Source organism: Myotis daubentonii, chromosome 3, assembly GCF_963259705.1.
Source record: "Myotis daubentonii chromosome 3, mMyoDau2.1, whole genome shotgun sequence".
Taxonomy (NCBI): domain Eukaryota; kingdom Metazoa; phylum Chordata; class Mammalia; order Chiroptera; family Vespertilionidae; genus Myotis; species Myotis daubentonii.
This window is the reverse complement of record NC_081842.1, coordinates 125,360,342-125,378,003: the sequence shown is the minus strand read 5'-3', so window position 1 is coordinate 125,378,003 and position 17,662 is coordinate 125,360,342. Positions and strand designations below refer to the sequence as shown.

Here is a 17,662-nt window from a genome sequence, read left to right as displayed (position 1 = left end):
GTAAAGAGCCTTAATGAGCAATCAGCAGGGACCTGAGGCTGCCTGGTGCTGGGCTGGGGTAGGGGACCTGAGGCTGCACCCCCCACCAGGCAGGACTTGACTGGGGCCTTAAGGCCACACCCCTCGCCCGGTGGGGCTTGACAGGGGACCTCAAGGCATGCCCCCTGCCCTGGTGCTGGACCAGGGGACCCAGGCTGCACCCCCCGCACTGGCACCAGGACAGGAGACCTCAGGCCGCACCACCTGCCCTGGCGCTGGGCCGAGGGGCCTCAGGCAGCACCCCTTATTCTGGCGCCAGGCTGGGAGACCTGAGGGTGCACTGGGGAACCTGAGGCTGTGCCTCCCCCCACCCTGTGGGGCTTGACAAGGGCCCTGAAGCTGATTCCCCTGCCTGGCACCAGGCCAGGGGACTTGAGGCTGCGTCCCCCACCCAGTGGGGCTTGACAAGGGTGGGGCTGGCCGGGTCTGGATCTCACACAATTTTGAGGCACCACGACTGGGTGGGGACTTGACTCTGGGTCCCGCGGTGTGCCTCAGACTCTGACAGGAGGAAGATTTTCATATACATTTTACTAATTTTCTTTCATCTCTGACACTTCTATTATAGACAAAGGGAAAATAGCAATATTAAAATATTTCCTCAAATTAATCCCCTTTTAATGTGCACGAATTTCATGCACCAGACCACTAGCCCTACATAATAAAAGCCTAATATGCTAAGTGTCTGGTCATCCAGTAAGCCATTCAACCAATCAAAGCGTAATATGCTAATCATATGCTCAGGCTGCTCAACCGCTTGCTATGACATGCACTGATCACCAGGGGGCAGACATTCCGACCAGTAGGTTAGCTTGCTGCTGGGGTCCGGCCTATTGGGACAGAGTAAGATGGGCCAGACATGCCCTGGAGCCCTTCTGCGGGCCCTCCCCAGCTTGCCAACCTCCCGCATCCCTCCCCAGTCCTGATCATGCACTAGTGGTGTTCCTTGGCCTGGCCTGCACCCTCTTGCAATCCGGGACCCCTCAGGGGATGTCAGAGAGCCAGTTTCGACCCGATCCTGCAGGCCAGGCCAAGGGACCCCACTGGTGGATGAATTCGTGTATCAGGCCTCTAGTATACATATAAGATCTTTGGTTAATTTCTTCTTACTCCCCCACCCCCTTCCCTCTGAGATCCATCTCTCTGTTCCATGTTTCCATGCCTCTGATTCTATTTTATCCATCAGTTTATTTTGTTCATTAGATTTCTTGTTCATTTAATTCTTTTAGATTCAATTATTGATAGATATGTATTTATTGCCATTTTATTGTTCATATTTTTTATCTTTTTTCTTCTTCTTCTTCTAATTCTCTTCCTCTTCTTAAAGAAGACCCTTCAACATTTCATGTAATACTGGTTTGGTGATGATGAACTCCTTTAGCTTTTTCTTGTCTGTGAAGGTCTTTATCTGACCTTTAATTCTAAATGATAGCTTTGCTAAGTAGAGTAATCTTGGTTGTAGTTCTTGCTATTCATCACTTTGAGTATTTCTTGCCACTCCCTTCTGGCCTGCACAGTTTCTGTCGAGAAATCAGCTGATGGTCGTATGGGCACTCCCTTGTAGGTAACTAATCATTTTTCTCTTGCTGCTTTTAAGATTCTCTCTTTTTCTTTAACCTCTGGCATTTTAATTATGATGTGTCTTGGTGTGGGTCTTTTTCGGTTCCTCTTCTTTGGGTTTCTCTGTGCTCCTAGACTTGTAAGTCTATTTCTTTCACCAGGTAGGGGAAGTTTTCTGTCATTATTTCTTAAAATAGGTTTTCAATTTTTTATTCTTTCTCTTATACTTCTGGCACCCCCATAATGCAAATGTTGGGGTGTTTTAAGTTCTCCCAGAGGCTCCTTACACAATCTTCATATTTTTGGATTATTTTTTTCTTTTTACTCTTCTGGTTGGGTGTTTTCTGCTTTTTCATATTCTGAATCGTTGATATGATTCTCAGAATCCTCTACAGCTGAATCCATGTAAATTATTCTTTATTTCAGTTAGTGTATACTTAATTTTTGACTGATCCTTTTTCATGTCTTTAATATTCTCACTAAGATCCTTGAAAGTCTCACTAAGTCCCTTAATGCTCTCATTAATTCCCTTGAAGCTGGCATTAAGATCCTTGAGTAACCTTATAACCGTTGTTTTGAACTCTGTATCCAGTAGTTTGCTTGCTTCTCTTTCTTTCATTTGTACCATGTTTCTTTGTCTCTGCATTTTTGTTACTTCCCTGTGTCTGTTTCTATATGTTAGATAGAACTGTTATGTCTCCTGGGATTGGTAATTGACCTTGTTTATTAGATGTCCTGTAGGGCCCAGTGCCTCAATCTCCTCAGTTTCCTGAGCTGGACACTCTAGGTGTGCCACTGTGTGAGCTGTGTCCATAGTCTTGTAATTGAACCTTGATTGCTATTGGTGTCACTGGGAGGAATTGACCTCAAGGCCAATTGACTGTGAGGGCCAGCTGTGTCTTTAATGGAAGAGCTGCTGTGCAGGAGACACCTCTATGGAGCAGGACTTACTTCATTGGTGCTTTGGTGCTCACCGAGTTTTCCCCTTGAGTGTGTTGCTTGTGGATGTGTAGAGTTATAATTTGTTATGGTCTGATTACTTTGGGTGCACTGGCTCTGGGGGCTTCTGGGATGTATAAAGCCAGCCACTGCCTGGGGCCACTGTGTAGAAACTATGGAGAGATCTGCAGATGGCTGCTACTTGTATTGGGCTAAGAAGTGCCCAGGTGAGGCCCAGCTGTGAAGCAAGGCAGATTGGTGGTAGTGCCAGGTCTTGGGCCTTTTATTGATAGGTTAGGGCAGTGGTCAGCAAACTGCAGCTCGCGAGCCACATGCGGCTCTTTGGCCCCTTGAATGTGGCTCTTCCACAAAATACCACGTGTGGGCCGCATGTACAGTGCGATTGAAACTTCATGGCCCATGTGCAGAAGTCGGTATTTTGTGGAAGAGCCACACTCAAGGGGCCAAAGAGCCACATGTGGCTTGCGAGCTACAGTTTGCTGACCACTGGGTTAGGGGCATGCTAACTCCAGCTGCTGATTGTTTAAGAGATTTTAGCAAAGTCTGAATCTTGAGCCAGGACGGGCCATTCATATAGAAAAGCAGCTGGGGTGGGGATAAAAATTGGATGGCTTGGGGTCTCAGGGAATCACCCAGGTGTGGGCCATGCTGATGGGAACTCAGATATGGCTGCCAGTCAGCTCTGCAATGGGGGAGGTTCAAGCACAGGAACAATGACCTCTGTGAACACCCCTTTCTGAGAGAAAGCCACCCCTGAGTTCCTGTCCTGATGCCAGACAGTCTAGTTCCTCCACATATGTCTCTGGATTCCCCCAAAGCCACCGCCCCACTGGAACTTAGATGAAGTGAGTTTGTGCACAGGCCTTTTAAGGGGAACACCTGGGACTTCAGCAGCTTTAGTGTCACTGCGCCACAATCCCTGTTGGTTTTTATGGTTAGAAGTTAAGGGGACTTCTCTTCTCATCTCTGGAACCCTGGGCTGGGGGTCTGGAGTATGGCTGAGACCCCCTGCTTATCATGGGAGACCTTGGAGATATCCCTCCTGATTAAAAAAATGCTACACGTGAATGTTGGATCAAACCATTCTGTGCCCCCACCCCTCCTACCAGTCTCAATGTGCTTTCTTCTCTAGTTCTCTGGTTGTAGGACTTCCATACAGCCAGATTTTAGGCAGTTCTGAATGCTGATTGTTCTGTATTTTAGTTGTAATTTTTAAAAATAAGTTTTTATTGATTTCAGAGAGGACAGGAGAGGGAGAGAGAGATTGAAACATCAATGATGAGAGAGAATAATTGATCGGCTGCCTCCTGTGTGCTCCATATGGGGATTGAGCCCACACCCGAGCATGACTGGAATCAAACCTGGGACCCTTCAGTCTGCAGGCCACTGCTCTATCCACTGAGCCAAACCGGCTAGGGCTTAGTTGTAATTTTGATGTGGTTCTGGGAGGTGGTGAATACAGGCATTTACTCTTGCCATCTTGGTTCTCTTGCAACAGTATTATAGTCTATGTTGAACAATCTCTGGGCTGGGCTTGAGCTAAAAGGGGAATTAAACTAGGATAAAAACATAATGGCAAACAGTTCACACCGAGGCTTTCCATCCAAATCCCTAGAACTAGGGAAAAAATAAAATAATAAACCCTCAGTCCCACTGGAAAACAAGAAGAGAATCTTTGGTGGATCAGAGAAACCCCCAATAAGGACTGAAAAGAGAAAGCTGGAATTAGTGAAAAAGTACAACCACAGGAGATTACTGGTATAAAAGCTGGAACAGCTCCAGCGAAGCCCTAAGCAGACACAGGGATTCAGAGATACAGATATAGGCCCCTGGCTCCCACCCAAGGTGATTAATTAGGAGCCCCAACAGAAGCAGAAAGGAAGGTTAGCTCCTGAATTGGAGCACTGTGTGCCCACCCAAGTGAATAGCACAACTTTACAATATTTATCCGAACTTTGAGAATAATACACTGAAGTAAGCACCAGCAAAACTTCCAAGGTGTAGCTACTATCTTTTTTTTTTTTTTAATCCTCACCAGAGGACTTGCTTTGAGAGAGGAAAGGAGAGAGAGAGGGAGAGGAAAAGGGAGAGAGAGAGAGAGAGAGAGAGAGAGAGAGAGAGAGAGAGAGAGATCCATGTGAGAAAGAAACATCAATCTGTATATGTCCAACCTGGGGTGGAACTTGCAGCCTAGGTATGTGCCTGACCAGGAATCAAACCAACAACTTTTGGTGAAAAGGGCGACACTCAACCAACCGAGCCACTCAGGCCTGGTACACATCTACTATTTAAAGGACTTGCATAGGTTGAGGAAAACTCTACTATAAGCTTGAAGTTAAATTATATATTGTGCTAATTTTTGAAAGTGCAGTAAAAGTGCTCTAAGGTGTAGGTAAGATCCCAAACATGGAATTGGAGAGACAACAGAAAGCAATGCCTCAGGACTTCCATGAGCACAGTGTACACACACTCCGTCCCACCTGAGGTGAGTGATTGGTGTGGTCTCATGATCTGGAGACATAACCCTGGCAAAGGCAGCGGGCTCTGGCAGTGGTCTGAGGGCATCGAGTGGATGGGCGGTCGGATGGTTTGAGGTTAGCTCTCTATGGTGGTGCTGGGAGCTGACACAGTTCTTGCAGGTACCCTATGCTGACCTTGCCAAGCCCCCTGTCCTTCCGCAGAGCTCTCCTTATTCTGAGCCCCAGTCCTTCCTCTCCCCGGGCTTCCAGCCTCCTGGGCCTGCCCTTCTTCCCCCTCCCCTCGCCCACCCTCGTGGATGCACCTCGCGCCTGGCGCTGTCCCAGGTCGGGGACTGTGAGAAGACTTGGCCTCTTCTCCAGGCAGTGACCTTCTAGCTGCTAGAATCTAGCTAGTGGAAACCCAGGGAGGAATTCCTCCTTAGGGTGGTGGCTGGTGCCGTGAAGGAAATACAGAGGGCGCTGTGGTACCAACTAATGGGCTGAGCGGCGTAGGTGCCACTAGTCCCTCCTCCACTGGCCAGAGCCCTGGTGACGGACACAGGGGATCCTCCTCCCAGGTCCTCCTGCAGCGGTGCCACGCCTCCCTTTGGTCCCGGCCCCCCCATTACCCCCCACCTCCCACTCCGCCCCTGGCCATTCCCAGCCCCGTTCTTCCGGTCCTTTCTGGCCCCTTGCGCCCAACCCTGACGCGCCCTGGTCCTCTGGACCCCGCCCAGGTGTGGCGTTCTGGGGGTTCAGGGAGCGGCTTCCGCCTGTGGGTGCAGCTGGACGAAGACCAAGGGCTGGGACTAAAAGAGCGAGCTGGTCGCGGAGGGCGGCTTCTGCCAGGCCAGGCACGCGCAGCGGGGAGGAAGGAGCGCCCCGGGAAGGGAGGGCGATCGAGGGATGGGGGTCGGGGGGACGGTCCCCAAACCGCTGGCCTCGCGTCGGACCCCCCACACCCACCCATGCACCTAGGCGGGAGAGAAGCTGGGGTGGGCCTGGAGTGCCGCTACTCCAGGGCAGGGCTGGCCCCTTGGAGGCCGGGCGGTGCCTGAAGCTCTCAGGGGCTCCGAGCCCATTTCCCAGTACAGCTCAGCTGCCTTCCCGGAGGCAAGCCCTTCCCAGCACGTCTCCCTCCTTCTTCCCGGGAACCCCACGCCCTGCGCTCCAGGACTCACCCCAGCGCTCTGCCCTCTCACTCCCGTCACTTGCTCGTGTTTCCTGGAACGGCCTGCCATCCACCCCTCCTCCGCCCCACCCCGCCTCGCCTTCTCGGAACCCTCCCGCCTCGCCTTCTCGGAACCCTCCCATCAAAGTCGCCATCTGATCCCTCCAGCTCTGGCTGGGCAGGCCTGGGTGGCCCCCTCCCAAGCCGCCATTTCCCCACCGCCGGTAATTGCGTGCTGGTTTTTAGCATCTGGCTTAGCTTCCCCATTCCTTTCTCAGCCATCATCCCTCCACACCTCTGCAGCCTTTAGTGTCTTCAGAGCCTGCACTTACGCAGCTCAGCCATGGCTACCCACTCCTGTCACACATGGGCTAATCCTCCCAAACTGCTCACTTGCTCAGCTTCTTTTGTAAAATTAAGTTTATTGGGGTGACATTGGTTAATAACATTATATAAGTTTCAACGTACAATTCTGTAATACATGTCTGTATATTGCACTGTGTGCTCACCCCCCAAAGTCTAGTCTCCTCCCCTCATATATTTGACCCCCTTTACCCTTTACTACCTGCCCCCAGCCCCAGCCCTCTGGTGAGCACCATACTGTTGTCTGTGTTTGTGAGTTTGTTTGTTTCTTTTGTTTGTTCTTTTATTGCTTTCTGTTTTATATCCCACATATGAGTGAAATATGGTTCTTGTCCTTTTCCATCTGACTTATTTGGCTTAGCATGATATTCTCAAGATCCATTCATGGTGTCACAAATAGCAGTATTTCATCTGAGTAGTATTACATTGTATAAATGAACCACATTTCTTTTTCCAATCATCCACTGAAGGACACTTACTGTACATTGTTTCCATGTTTTGGCCACCATGAATAATACTGCAATGAACATAGGGATACATATATCTTTATGAATAAACTAGGGGCCTGGTGCACGAAATTTGTGCACTGGATGTGGGGAGGGGGGGAGTGTCCCTCAGCCCAGCCTGCCCCCTCTCACATACTGGGAGCCCTCAGGCGTTGACCCCCATCATCCTCCAATTGCAGGATCGGCCCCTTGCCCAGGCCGGATGCCTCTGGCCTAGGCGTCCGGCCCGGGCAGCGGGGACCTGCAGCTGCAGTGGCCCCGCGATCGTGGGCTTCGCTTTAGGCCCAGGCAAGGGGCCCCTAGCTCCTGGGACTGCCAGCTTCGACCGTGCCCAGCTCCCATCGCTGGCTCCACCCCTACTTCCTGCTATCACTGGCCAGGGCGGAAAAGGCACCTGATTCTCGATCATGGCTGGGGGGCAGGGCAAAGGCGGCTCTTAGCTCTTAGCTCTTAGCTCTTAGCTCTTAGCTCCCCCCTGGGTTTCCGATCACTGTCAGTGGCAGGGGGCTTCTTCCTGCTTTCCCTTTCGCCTCCCTGCATTGGGCCTACATATGCAAATTAACCACCATCTTGTTGGCAGTTAACTGCCAATCTTAGTTGGCAGTTAATTTGCATATAGCCCTGATTAGGCAATGAAAAGGGTATCGTCGTACACCAATTACCATTTTTCTCTTTTATTAGTGTAGATGTTTTCAAATTTTTCGGGTGGATACCCAGAAGAAAGATTGTTGGGTCATTAAGGTAGCTCTATTCTTAATTTTTTGAGGAACTGCCATACTGTTTTCCATAGTGAATGTACCAGTTTACATTCCCACAGCAATGTATGAGGGTTCCTTTTTCTTGACAACATTTGTTATTTCTTGTCTTATTTTTTTAAATTTTTTATTAAATTATTACATATGTGTCCTTATCCCCACATTACCTCCTATCCCCCTCACTCATGTCCTCACCCCCCTGTTGTCTGTGTCCATTGGTTGGGCTTATATGCATGCATACAAGTCCTTTGGTTGATCTCTCCCCCTTCCCCCGACCCTCCCCTGCCTTCCTCTGAGGTTTGACGGTCTGATCGATGCTTCTCTGTCTCTGGGTCTCTTTTTGTTCATCAGTTTATGTTGTTCATTATATTCCATAAATGAGTGAGAGCATGTGATATTTATCTTTCTCTGACTGGCTTATTTCACTTAGCATAATGTTCTCCAGTTCCATCTGTGCTGTTGCAAATGGTAAGAACTCTCTTGTTTTATTGATAATAGCTATTCTAACAGGTGTGAGGTGGTGTCTCATTGTGGTTTTTATATGCATTTCCCTAAGAACTAGTGAAGTGGAGCCTATTTTCATGTACCTGTTGCCCATTTGTATATCTTGGGAAATGTGTCTGTTCAGGTTCCTATCCCTTTTTAAAAATTGGATTGTTAGGTGTTTATTGTTGTTGAGTTTTATGAGTTATTTATGTATTTTGGGTATTAGCCCTTGTCGAAAGTATTATTTGCAAATATCTTCTCCCATTTGGTTGGTTGCCTTTTTGTTTTGTGTTTTGTTTTTTGTTTTTCTGAGCAGAAGCTTTTTCATTTGATATCTCATTTATTTACTTTTGCTTTTATTTCCCTGGTCTTTGAGGTCAAGTTCACAAAAGGCTTTCTGAGACCAAGGTCCATAAGTTTGGTATTTATGTTTTCTTATATGTATTTTATTGTTTCAGGTCTTATATTTAAGTCTGTAATCCATTTTGAGTTAATTTTTGTGTGTGGTGTCAAATAGCAGTCTAGTTTCATTCTTTTGCGTGTGTCTTTCCAAATTTTCCGACACTATTGACAAGGCTTTCTTTCTCCATTGTGTTTTTTGCTTCTTTGCCTAAAATTAGTTGCCCATATACATGAGGATTTACTTTTGTTCTCTCAGTTCTGTTCCATTGGTCTGTGTGTCTATTTTTCTGCTAATACCATACTGTTTTGATTATTGTAGCAGCTCTTTCTTTAAAACTCTTTTTGTGCTTTTGTTAATAACTCCCTGATTCTTCTTGTGCTTTTCTGGCCTATCCAGCCTCTCTGTGTCTTTCGCTGGGTCTTTAGAAATGTGCCAGAAAAAGACAAGGAAATGCCATTCTCCCTTATGTACTAGCATTCCTAGGGGTCCCCTCCTCTCCCTGGCAAGCCTCCCCAACACCTGACTTCAGCTACATCCATTGGCTGATGAATCCCACAATGGCATTGGTGCCTTCCATGGAACCCCAACCTTACCACATCAAAAACGAAATTCATTTTCTCTTCCAAATTCACTTGCCTTCTGCTTCCCCAATCTTGCTTGTCAGCCATTCGCCCGATGGTCCAAGTCAGTAACCTGAAAGTTTATGCTGGATTTCTCCTTCCTACCTACAATCCCCTGGGCCTATCCTGCATTGTTCTCAAGCAGCTCTTCCTTCTGTGCCTCCAGTTCATCACGTGGCGTCTTTCATTGGAAATATTGCGGCACTGGTACTTCTGTCCTGTCCTCATCCTATTTGTCTACATTGCTGCAGAGCAATCTTTCCAGTACATGATTCTGTTTATGTGACCACACAGCTCAGAATTTTTCAGAAGCTCTCTGTAGCCTGTGAGATAAAGTAGAAATTTATTGGCATCGCATATTAGGCTCCTCATAGATATCCAGTTGTTGATACACACAGACCCAGTGAAGAATCCAGGACTGAAAATCTAGCTCTGTAAGCAGAGGGCAGGGAAAGATAGACGGAGGAGGCTAGCCACTCCAGTCCGGTAATTTATATAGTTTATTAATGGACACAGTTCATTAAATACATCTTAGGTGGCTTCAATTCAGAATGGATTCCACACAGCTTGGCAGGAGCAAAGAATCATATAGGATAAAGGGGGGATAGTCATGGGTCCTAGCATGTGAAAGCTACCAGGTATGGGAAATCACATGCTGGACCAGGTCAGGACAAAGGCCTGTCCCAGGAACCAGCATGCAGCATGTAGCAGGGGAGGAGTGCTAGTTTATGTCAGAACCGTCATTGATTACAGTCTCCGTTCAGGCCCTGGTCCAGTTTGCCTGCGGGTCTGACAGCGGCCGCGCCCTGGAACAGTTTCTCCACATCAGCCTGAACTGCCTCGGGTTGAGTGATATCGTGATAGTAAGTTATTTGTTTCCTCAAACATGCATACTTTTGTAAGTGTTCCTGTCGCTGAGTTTAGAATCCTTTCTCCTGGGTGTCACCTGCTTAGCTCATTCTTGTTTTTCGCTCTGACACAACACTTCGCTCTGACCCTTCTGGTCATCAAATGTGTGGGTTGTTCTCCATTACACCAGCTGGCTGTCCTAACTCAACTCAGCACTCCAACCTGGAGATAGAGTCAGATTCCACAGGTTTCAGGGTGTCACACCGATTGACCCCCTTCAGATGCCAGTTGCAAGTAGTAGGCCGCAAGGTTACCCACAACTTCTGCCTGATTTTGCTACAAATTGCAGGTTTCAATGACCCTTCTTCTTCCCCAGGTCTGGTTAATTTGCTCTATCAGTTAACAGAACTCAGGGAAACACCTACTTACATTTACTGGTATATTAAAGAATCTGATAAAGGATACAGACAAATGGCCAAATGAAGAGATACATAGGGTGAGCTCTGTTAGGGTTCCCAGCACAGGAGCTTGTATGCCCATGGATTGGGGTACATCACCCTCCAGGTATGGATGTTTGCAAACCTAGAAGCTTCCTAAGTCCCATCCTATGGTCTCTTTGGTGGAGCTTCATCTTGGTTAATGATTAACTCCATTTTCAACCCTTGTCCCTGGGTGAGGCTGAGAACTCCAAGCTTCTAACCACGGCTTTGTCAGTCTGGTGAACAGCCTTTATCCAAGAGCCCATCTGGAATTTCTTCATGAGAACAAAAGACACTGCTCTCGGCCAGGAAATGACAGGGGTGTCAGGAGCCATGTGTCAGGACCTTCGGTCAAAGACCAAATATTAGAACAAAAACTGCTCCCAGTGCTTTTACCACCCAGGAACTCCCGAGGGTTTCAGGAGCTCTGTGTCGGGAGCAGGAGGCAGAGGCCAATATACATATTTTCTATAATATCACTATATCTATCTGGTATGTTGAGGCCAGGGACCATATCTTCTATCACCATATCACCAGACTTTAGTGTAGCTTCTGGACTATAATAGGTGCTCAATAAACATTTGTGGAATAAACAAAATAATTAATCATACTACCCATTTGTGCGTCACTGTTATCATTTTATGAATGCTAGATAGTCCATGTAATAAAGTTATTACAGCTGATGAGCAAACATCAAGTTATCCAAGAATCACCCAGTAAATGATCTAAAAGACTTTGCCCATCATATTACTTAGATAACTCACAGGACAAGAACTTCCCACAATTCTTCTGAAGATCTTACATTGACTTTGGAAGTGGCAATGGCCCCTAGGAAAGAGAGAGAAAGTATGTGTATTACAGGGTGGGTTTGGGGTGGGGGAGAGGAAGGAGCAGGAGTGACAGGGTGATAGGACCCCTCCCTCAGCCTTTGCTACTCTGTCTCTGGGGTTTGGTGAACAGTTACTTCTTTATAAGGGACTGAGGCTCAGTATCTCAGGGTGGATGGGTACCTCTAGGACCTAGACTGGAGTCTAGGTGCTTGAACTGCTTGCCTTTGTATAAAAAGAATGAAATGTTCTGACCACCCTTCCCCAAGCAGATGTAAAAATGTGTATCTCATGTCCCTTTTGGCTTTTGTTCTGTGATGCCCAAGCCTGTATTTCCAAATTAAACCTCTTACCTTTGTGCAGAATACAGTGCATTTTCAAGGGGATCCCACTCTCTGAGCATGGAGCTTGGCCAAGAAGGCAGCCTCTGGGTCTCCAAGGCCACTGTTCTGCATTGCAAGTCCCAGTGTCAGCCCTTGTTTCCCAGAGCACCTCCGGCACCAGGGAAGCAAAAACTGGTGGGGCTTGTTGCATGTGCTATGGACTGGCTGAAATAGCGTCGTAACTGTTGAGCTCTGGCATTGGAGGGAGCACTTTCCTTAAACTTCTCATGCGAATTTATCTAGCTCCGTCAGCAATGACCTGGGCCCCAGAATAAGGCTGCCCAGACTCAGCTGCCCCTACCAGTTATTTATTTATCAGTTAGCTATTTTTAAAATCTTACGATCAGAAATCATCAGCTCTTTACTATATCTATGTATTATATTTATTATATTTATTTTTAGCTTTACATATTTAGCGAGCTTTCCCTGCTTTGCTGTCTCCCACCTCCCTAATCTATAACCAGTGGATTTCATTTAACCCCTTTATGTCTCCTCTTTTGATTGTAATGTATAAAATAAGGGGCAAAGCTGCCATTCTCTGGGGCATTTTCTCAGTCCCTTGAGACTTTGCTTCCCCGCAATTGTCAACAGTTTGGCTCAAATAAACTCACAAAAATTCTTCACAGGTGTGAATGTTTCCTACATCGACATTTACTTGACATAGTTGGCAGGATTCCAGAAAGCTCACCCAGGAACACTTGTGCTAGGATGCAGCAAGGGGCCCACTGAGCCCCGCCAGCTTCCCACAGGCTGCATCAGGTAAATTGTCTCCTGAATCCAGGATCTTCCCCTGCTGGTGGTAGAAGGCCTGACTAAACTATTGTTAGAAAATCCCTTGAGGTGGCACTAAAGGACAGAAGTTGAAATGGGTGGCCCATTTTGATTTCCACTTTTCAATTGGAACTGCTTTCTGAGAGTCTGAGCAAAAAAACACAAACCTTTGCTATAGAAATGAGAGTTGAATTTGTTCAGCTCCAAATATAAGGGGCAAACCCTCCCTCCAGCCCAAATCTCTGGTTTTCTTAGGTGACTAAAAATACTTGTAGAGGTATCAAAAGTCATTCCTTACCACCTGCAGCCACTCCATAGGGAAATTCCAACTCAAATGTAATTAAACTGACAGGCTTCCCTGGAGAAGTGCCCATAAGGGTTGGTCTCCTGGCGCCCCGAGCCCTTCTGGTTGTTTGAGACAGCCGGGAGAGAAACTAAGACACTTAAGAGGGTTGAATACTGCTTGAGGGGTGAGAGCCTCATGAAACTCAACCCATAAGCAGCACACTTTGACCCACTACATAGCATCCCGAGAAATTTTTCTCAAACTTTATAGATATCAAGAGAAAGACTAAAATTCAAACGGAAAATTGTGCCTCTAAAGCAGTGGTTCTCAACCTTCCTAATGCCACGACCCTTTAATACAGTTCCTCATGTTGTGGTGACCCCCAACCATAAAATTATTTTCGTTGCTACTTCATAACTGTAATTTTGCTACTGTTATATATCGTAATGTAAATATCTGATATGCAGGATGTATTTTCATTGTTACAAATTGAACATAATTAAAGCATAGTGATTAATCACAAAAACAATATGTAATTATATATGTGTTTTCCGATGGTCTTAGGCGACCCCTGTGAAAGGGTCATTCGACCTCCAAAGGGGTCGCGACCCACAGGTTGAGAACTGCTGCTCTAAAGTCAATAAACCCAAAGAATCCCAACCCCTCATTAATATGCCCCCAAGAAACATATACAATTCATATGGAATCTCAACTTGCAAGTATCTACAGAAATTGAAAAATTTTAACTACAAAATGGTATCAACTTGAAAGGGCCAAAGTGGGGAATTTTGACAGCTCCAAACTGTTTTCCCTACACACTCAATTAGAAAAAAACGGCTCTAAAATTAAATAAGATGAATGGGAAGCTTATCTTGACTGGAAATGAGAAGCTTCTAGGAGAGGCTCAGATAAAATATCTTCCTTGAAGGAAGTTAATAAAAAACTTTAGAGACTGTCTCTTAACTAAAGAAGGTTTCTGAAGCCAATAAATGCCAAGATCCCATTTCTCCTCCTTCTACAGCTTCTCCACTCTACCCTTTGTTTTCTAAGCTGCCTTGTGCAGACTTGCCCTCAACCTCTCTTCTTCCTTCTCCTTCTATATCTCCTCCACTTCCACTCCCTACTGACCTAGGGAAAAACCAGAATACAAATTCAGAGAAAGATAATGCAGGAATTCTCGCAGCTCCTTTCAGAGAAAAGCCTGTCTCGGGTAGGGGGGACCCGGCAACTGTATATCTTCCTGGACCAGAACAGAATTAAGAAATCTAACTAAAGATTTCCCTGGCCCGCGCCAGCCAGGACGCTGGCGGGTTTGCAAAGGAATTTGATGGAACTGCTAGAACATGTGATCCTGGCTATTCTGGCCTATTCCAGTTAATATACCTACTGGTTTCTGAGAGCAAGGCTGTTAACAGAGTAAGGTGAGCTGGCATACTCCTGTAGAGGATTTTTTTAAACCGAGAGAAACACACAGGGAAAAATGCAGAGAATTAGCTCACCGGCTTCATCAAGCCATATATGAGATTTTTCCTCTGAAAATAGACTGGACCCAGATCCAGCAAAGTAAAAGAAAGCCTGACAAACCAGTGTTTGATTTGTTTGAACATTTTGAAAAAACTTTCAAACAATACTCAGGTCTGTCTCCAGAAGGTTTTAAGGATCATCAAAATGATCCTTTACTGAATTTGGCATTTATGGAAGGACTAGATGAAGAGCTTGTAACTTTGATCAAATAACACAAATTGAACTGACAGACCTCCCATGCTAATGAATTGGCTATTCTGGCCAATCAATTATCAAAACTATTCAAAAGAGAAAAAAATAAAATAAATAACAAAATTATGAACTTACACTTCCAACAATTAAACAACCAAATCAAATCTACTCAGAAGTCTCTTAGACAAGGGGAGAAAGGAGCCTGTTTTTACTGTGGAAAACCAGGTCACCATAAGAAAAATTGCAGAACACTGAAATGGCATTTACAAAGAAAAAACAAACAAACATATGGCTGCTTACAGGATTTCTCCTTGCTAATACTTTAGAAGAAATTGAAATTATCCTAAAAGGGGACGTTACTAAGGCCCTTGTAGATACTGGGGCTACTTTTTCTATTCTTAACGCTACCCAACTAAGTTTCCCTTTCCCTCAGAGTAAAGCTTCTGTGCAAATGCCAGGGATATCCAAACAGTGACAATTTTAAAACCAAAACCTGTCACCTTTCAACTAAGGAATGTTATGGGGCAACACATATTTTCACTGGTCCAATGGGCGCCGATTCACCTGATATGGAGAGATTTTCTTAAAACCATAATACCCACATATCCTTTTCCTGGAAGGGTGGAATGTATTTAGAACCAAATTAATCAAATGCTAAATCAATTGGAAAAGTAATGATTTTAAGGAAACTTCCACCAGAGGAAAATAATCTTGAAACTCAACATTTGTTACTGGATATTCCAATACCACTTTGGGCCCTTTCCAGTACAGATATTGGCAAAATCAAGTCAGCCACTCCTTTTAAAGTAACTATTGACAATATTTTGCCTCTGCCTAATACTCACCAATATCATTTAAGACCTAATACACTAGCTGTAATTAATCCCATTATGTAAGATTACTTAACAAGCAGACTTATAATTTCATATACAAGCCCCTGTAATTCTCCTTAACTTCCAATAAAAAAATTGCAAAGAATAAAAATTTACATGGAATCTCAGAGTGAAAGTAAAATAGTGATACCCACACAACCTGTGGTTCAAAATCCACATACTTTTTTTTTATCACCATTCCTGTAAACTGCCATTTTTCAATAATAGATTTATGTAGTGTCTTCTTCAGAATTCTAGTAGAAAAAGATAGTCAATATCTCTCTGCCTTCACCTGGGAAAATCTACAACTTACTTGGACTGTAATGCCCCAGGGAAAAACCAAAAGTCCAACCTATTTCTTCCAATTATTAAAAACTAATATAAATAACTAGGGGCCTGGTGCATGGATTCATGCACATTGAAAGGAAATTAATTAGGTGTCCAGCAGGGCAGGATTGGGCAAGACTGGCCAGATATGCCCTGGAGCCAACCTCCTACGGTCCCTCCCCAGCTGGCTGCACCTGGGGCAGTGCCAGGGCTCAAAGGGCATCTGCAGAGTGAGTGGGGTCCCTCTGGCAGGTGGGGTTCCTCAGCCTGGCCCGCGGGGATCAGACCAAAACCAGCAGTCAGACATCCCCTGAGGGATCCGGGAGTGTGAGAGGGCACTCTGCAAAGTTGCTGTTGCTTGGCAGCTCTTGCGTTAAGTGTCTGCCCACTGGTGGTCAGTGCATGTCATAGCGACCAGTCGAATGGACACTCGGTCACTTAGGGTTTTATATATATAGATGTTAAATTTCTGAGAAATTCCCCTCTAATACAGTATATGAATGAATAACTTTTATGCCCCAAATGGCACAATTTCCCTATTGGAGCAACTAGCTACAAAAGAACATAAGGTCTCAAAAGATAAGTTTCAATTTTGCTTACCTCAAGTAAAATACCTTGGCTGAAAGAATAAAAGAATGTTACAAACTGCACAGGCCTAGCTGCCTGTTTTATCTCAACTCCCTAGGCTTCCCCCACTAGAGATAGGAACAGAGGGAATGACGCCCTCCCCAAGGCTATTACAGGAGATAGCCCCAACAAAGGATGGGTTGAGTAAACCCAGCTTCAATCAACCTTGAGAGGAACAGACTGTAAGGAGTGCCTTATCCCTATCAAGACACAAACAATTTCTTTCTCCTCTTACCCTCCTGCATGCAACCCCTCCCTGATGTGTGATTTTAGCATATAATTAGCTGAAAAACCCCTTGCTGGGCGCACAACTCCTCTGCTCTTGTGTGAGTACGGGTTGGGCCCCAGCGCGCTGGAATAAAGAATAAAGCCTCTTGCGTTTTGCATCAAGTGACGTCTCCTGCGGTTGATTGGGGTCGCCGTCAATCTGTGGGACAGAGTGAGGGTCCCTCTTGGGGGTCTCACATTTGGGGGCTCGTCCGGGATTAGACGACCACCCCTCATCCGCGGAGCCGACCTTGGAGGTAAGAAGGGGTACCCCGAGTTGTTTGTCTCTGTCTTGTGTTTGTCAAGCGGTCTGGATTTGAGTGCGCGCTTTCGGTTTGGCAGCCGTTCGGCAACTCGTGAGAGTGGCCGAACAGTGGTCGGTAGACGTGCCTGGAGGACCACAGGTTGCAGCCCTGGGGGACGCCCCAAGGGTAGAGGAGGAGTCAAGGGACGCCTTGAGCCCCCATTTGGGGGGGTGTAAAAGCCCCCATTTGCTTTGTTTTCAGTTTTTCTTCCGCGGGGTCGGAAGGCTGTTCTTAGGTGTCTTTGTTTGTTTGGTGTCTGTGTTCTTTTGTTTGATTTTGTGGACTCACTGGACGGACGCTATGGGACAGACTCAAACTACTCCTTTAAGCATTATGGTCGTTTTAAAGTCAAGGGCTGGGTCAAACCTGCTTGCCAGCCTCAGGTGTGGTTTTCCAGAACTGCTGAGAACTTGGGACCTTGAAGCTTACTGAATTCAAATGATAAAAACTTATGTCTTGCATTTTTGAAGGTTATTCTTAAAAATGTTACTGATTGAGAAAAACTGTGTGTTGTGATAGCTAAATGCCTTTGCTGAATGAATGTCTGGTGAAAGTGTGCGAGTGTGGAGGGAGGGGGCCTGCCCTCTCCTCTCCTTTGTGTGGCTCCGCAACTTTGGTCAGGCGGGTACCT

At 46.1% G+C, this 17,662-nt stretch overlaps 1 protein-coding gene and 1 long non-coding RNA gene across 3 annotated transcripts in view; one reads left to right on the top strand and one right to left on the bottom strand.

The window, feature by feature from the left end:
- The window catches only part of NQO2 (N-ribosyldihydronicotinamide:quinone dehydrogenase 2), a 41,938-nt gene extending 35,720 nt beyond the window's left edge, over positions 1-6,218 (bottom strand). Inside the window, exon 1 of one of the 2 annotated variants that reach the window (XM_059688447.1) lies at positions 6,200-6,218. The gene's annotated coding sequence lies outside the window, so the exon portion shown is untranslated. Of the gene's footprint in view, positions 1-5,984; positions 6,004-6,199 lie in introns of those variants that run through there. The other variant, XM_059688445.1, reaches the window with a different exon arrangement.
- Positions 6,219-8,642: 2,424 nt separating this feature from the next.
- Positions 8,643-12,479, top strand: LOC132230661 (uncharacterized). Its single transcript, XR_009451903.1, has 2 exons — positions 8,643-10,185; positions 11,841-12,479. It is a non-coding gene; the product is annotated as an uncharacterized LOC132230661 (long non-coding RNA).
- The last annotated feature ends 5,183 nt before the right edge of the window (positions 12,480-17,662 follow it).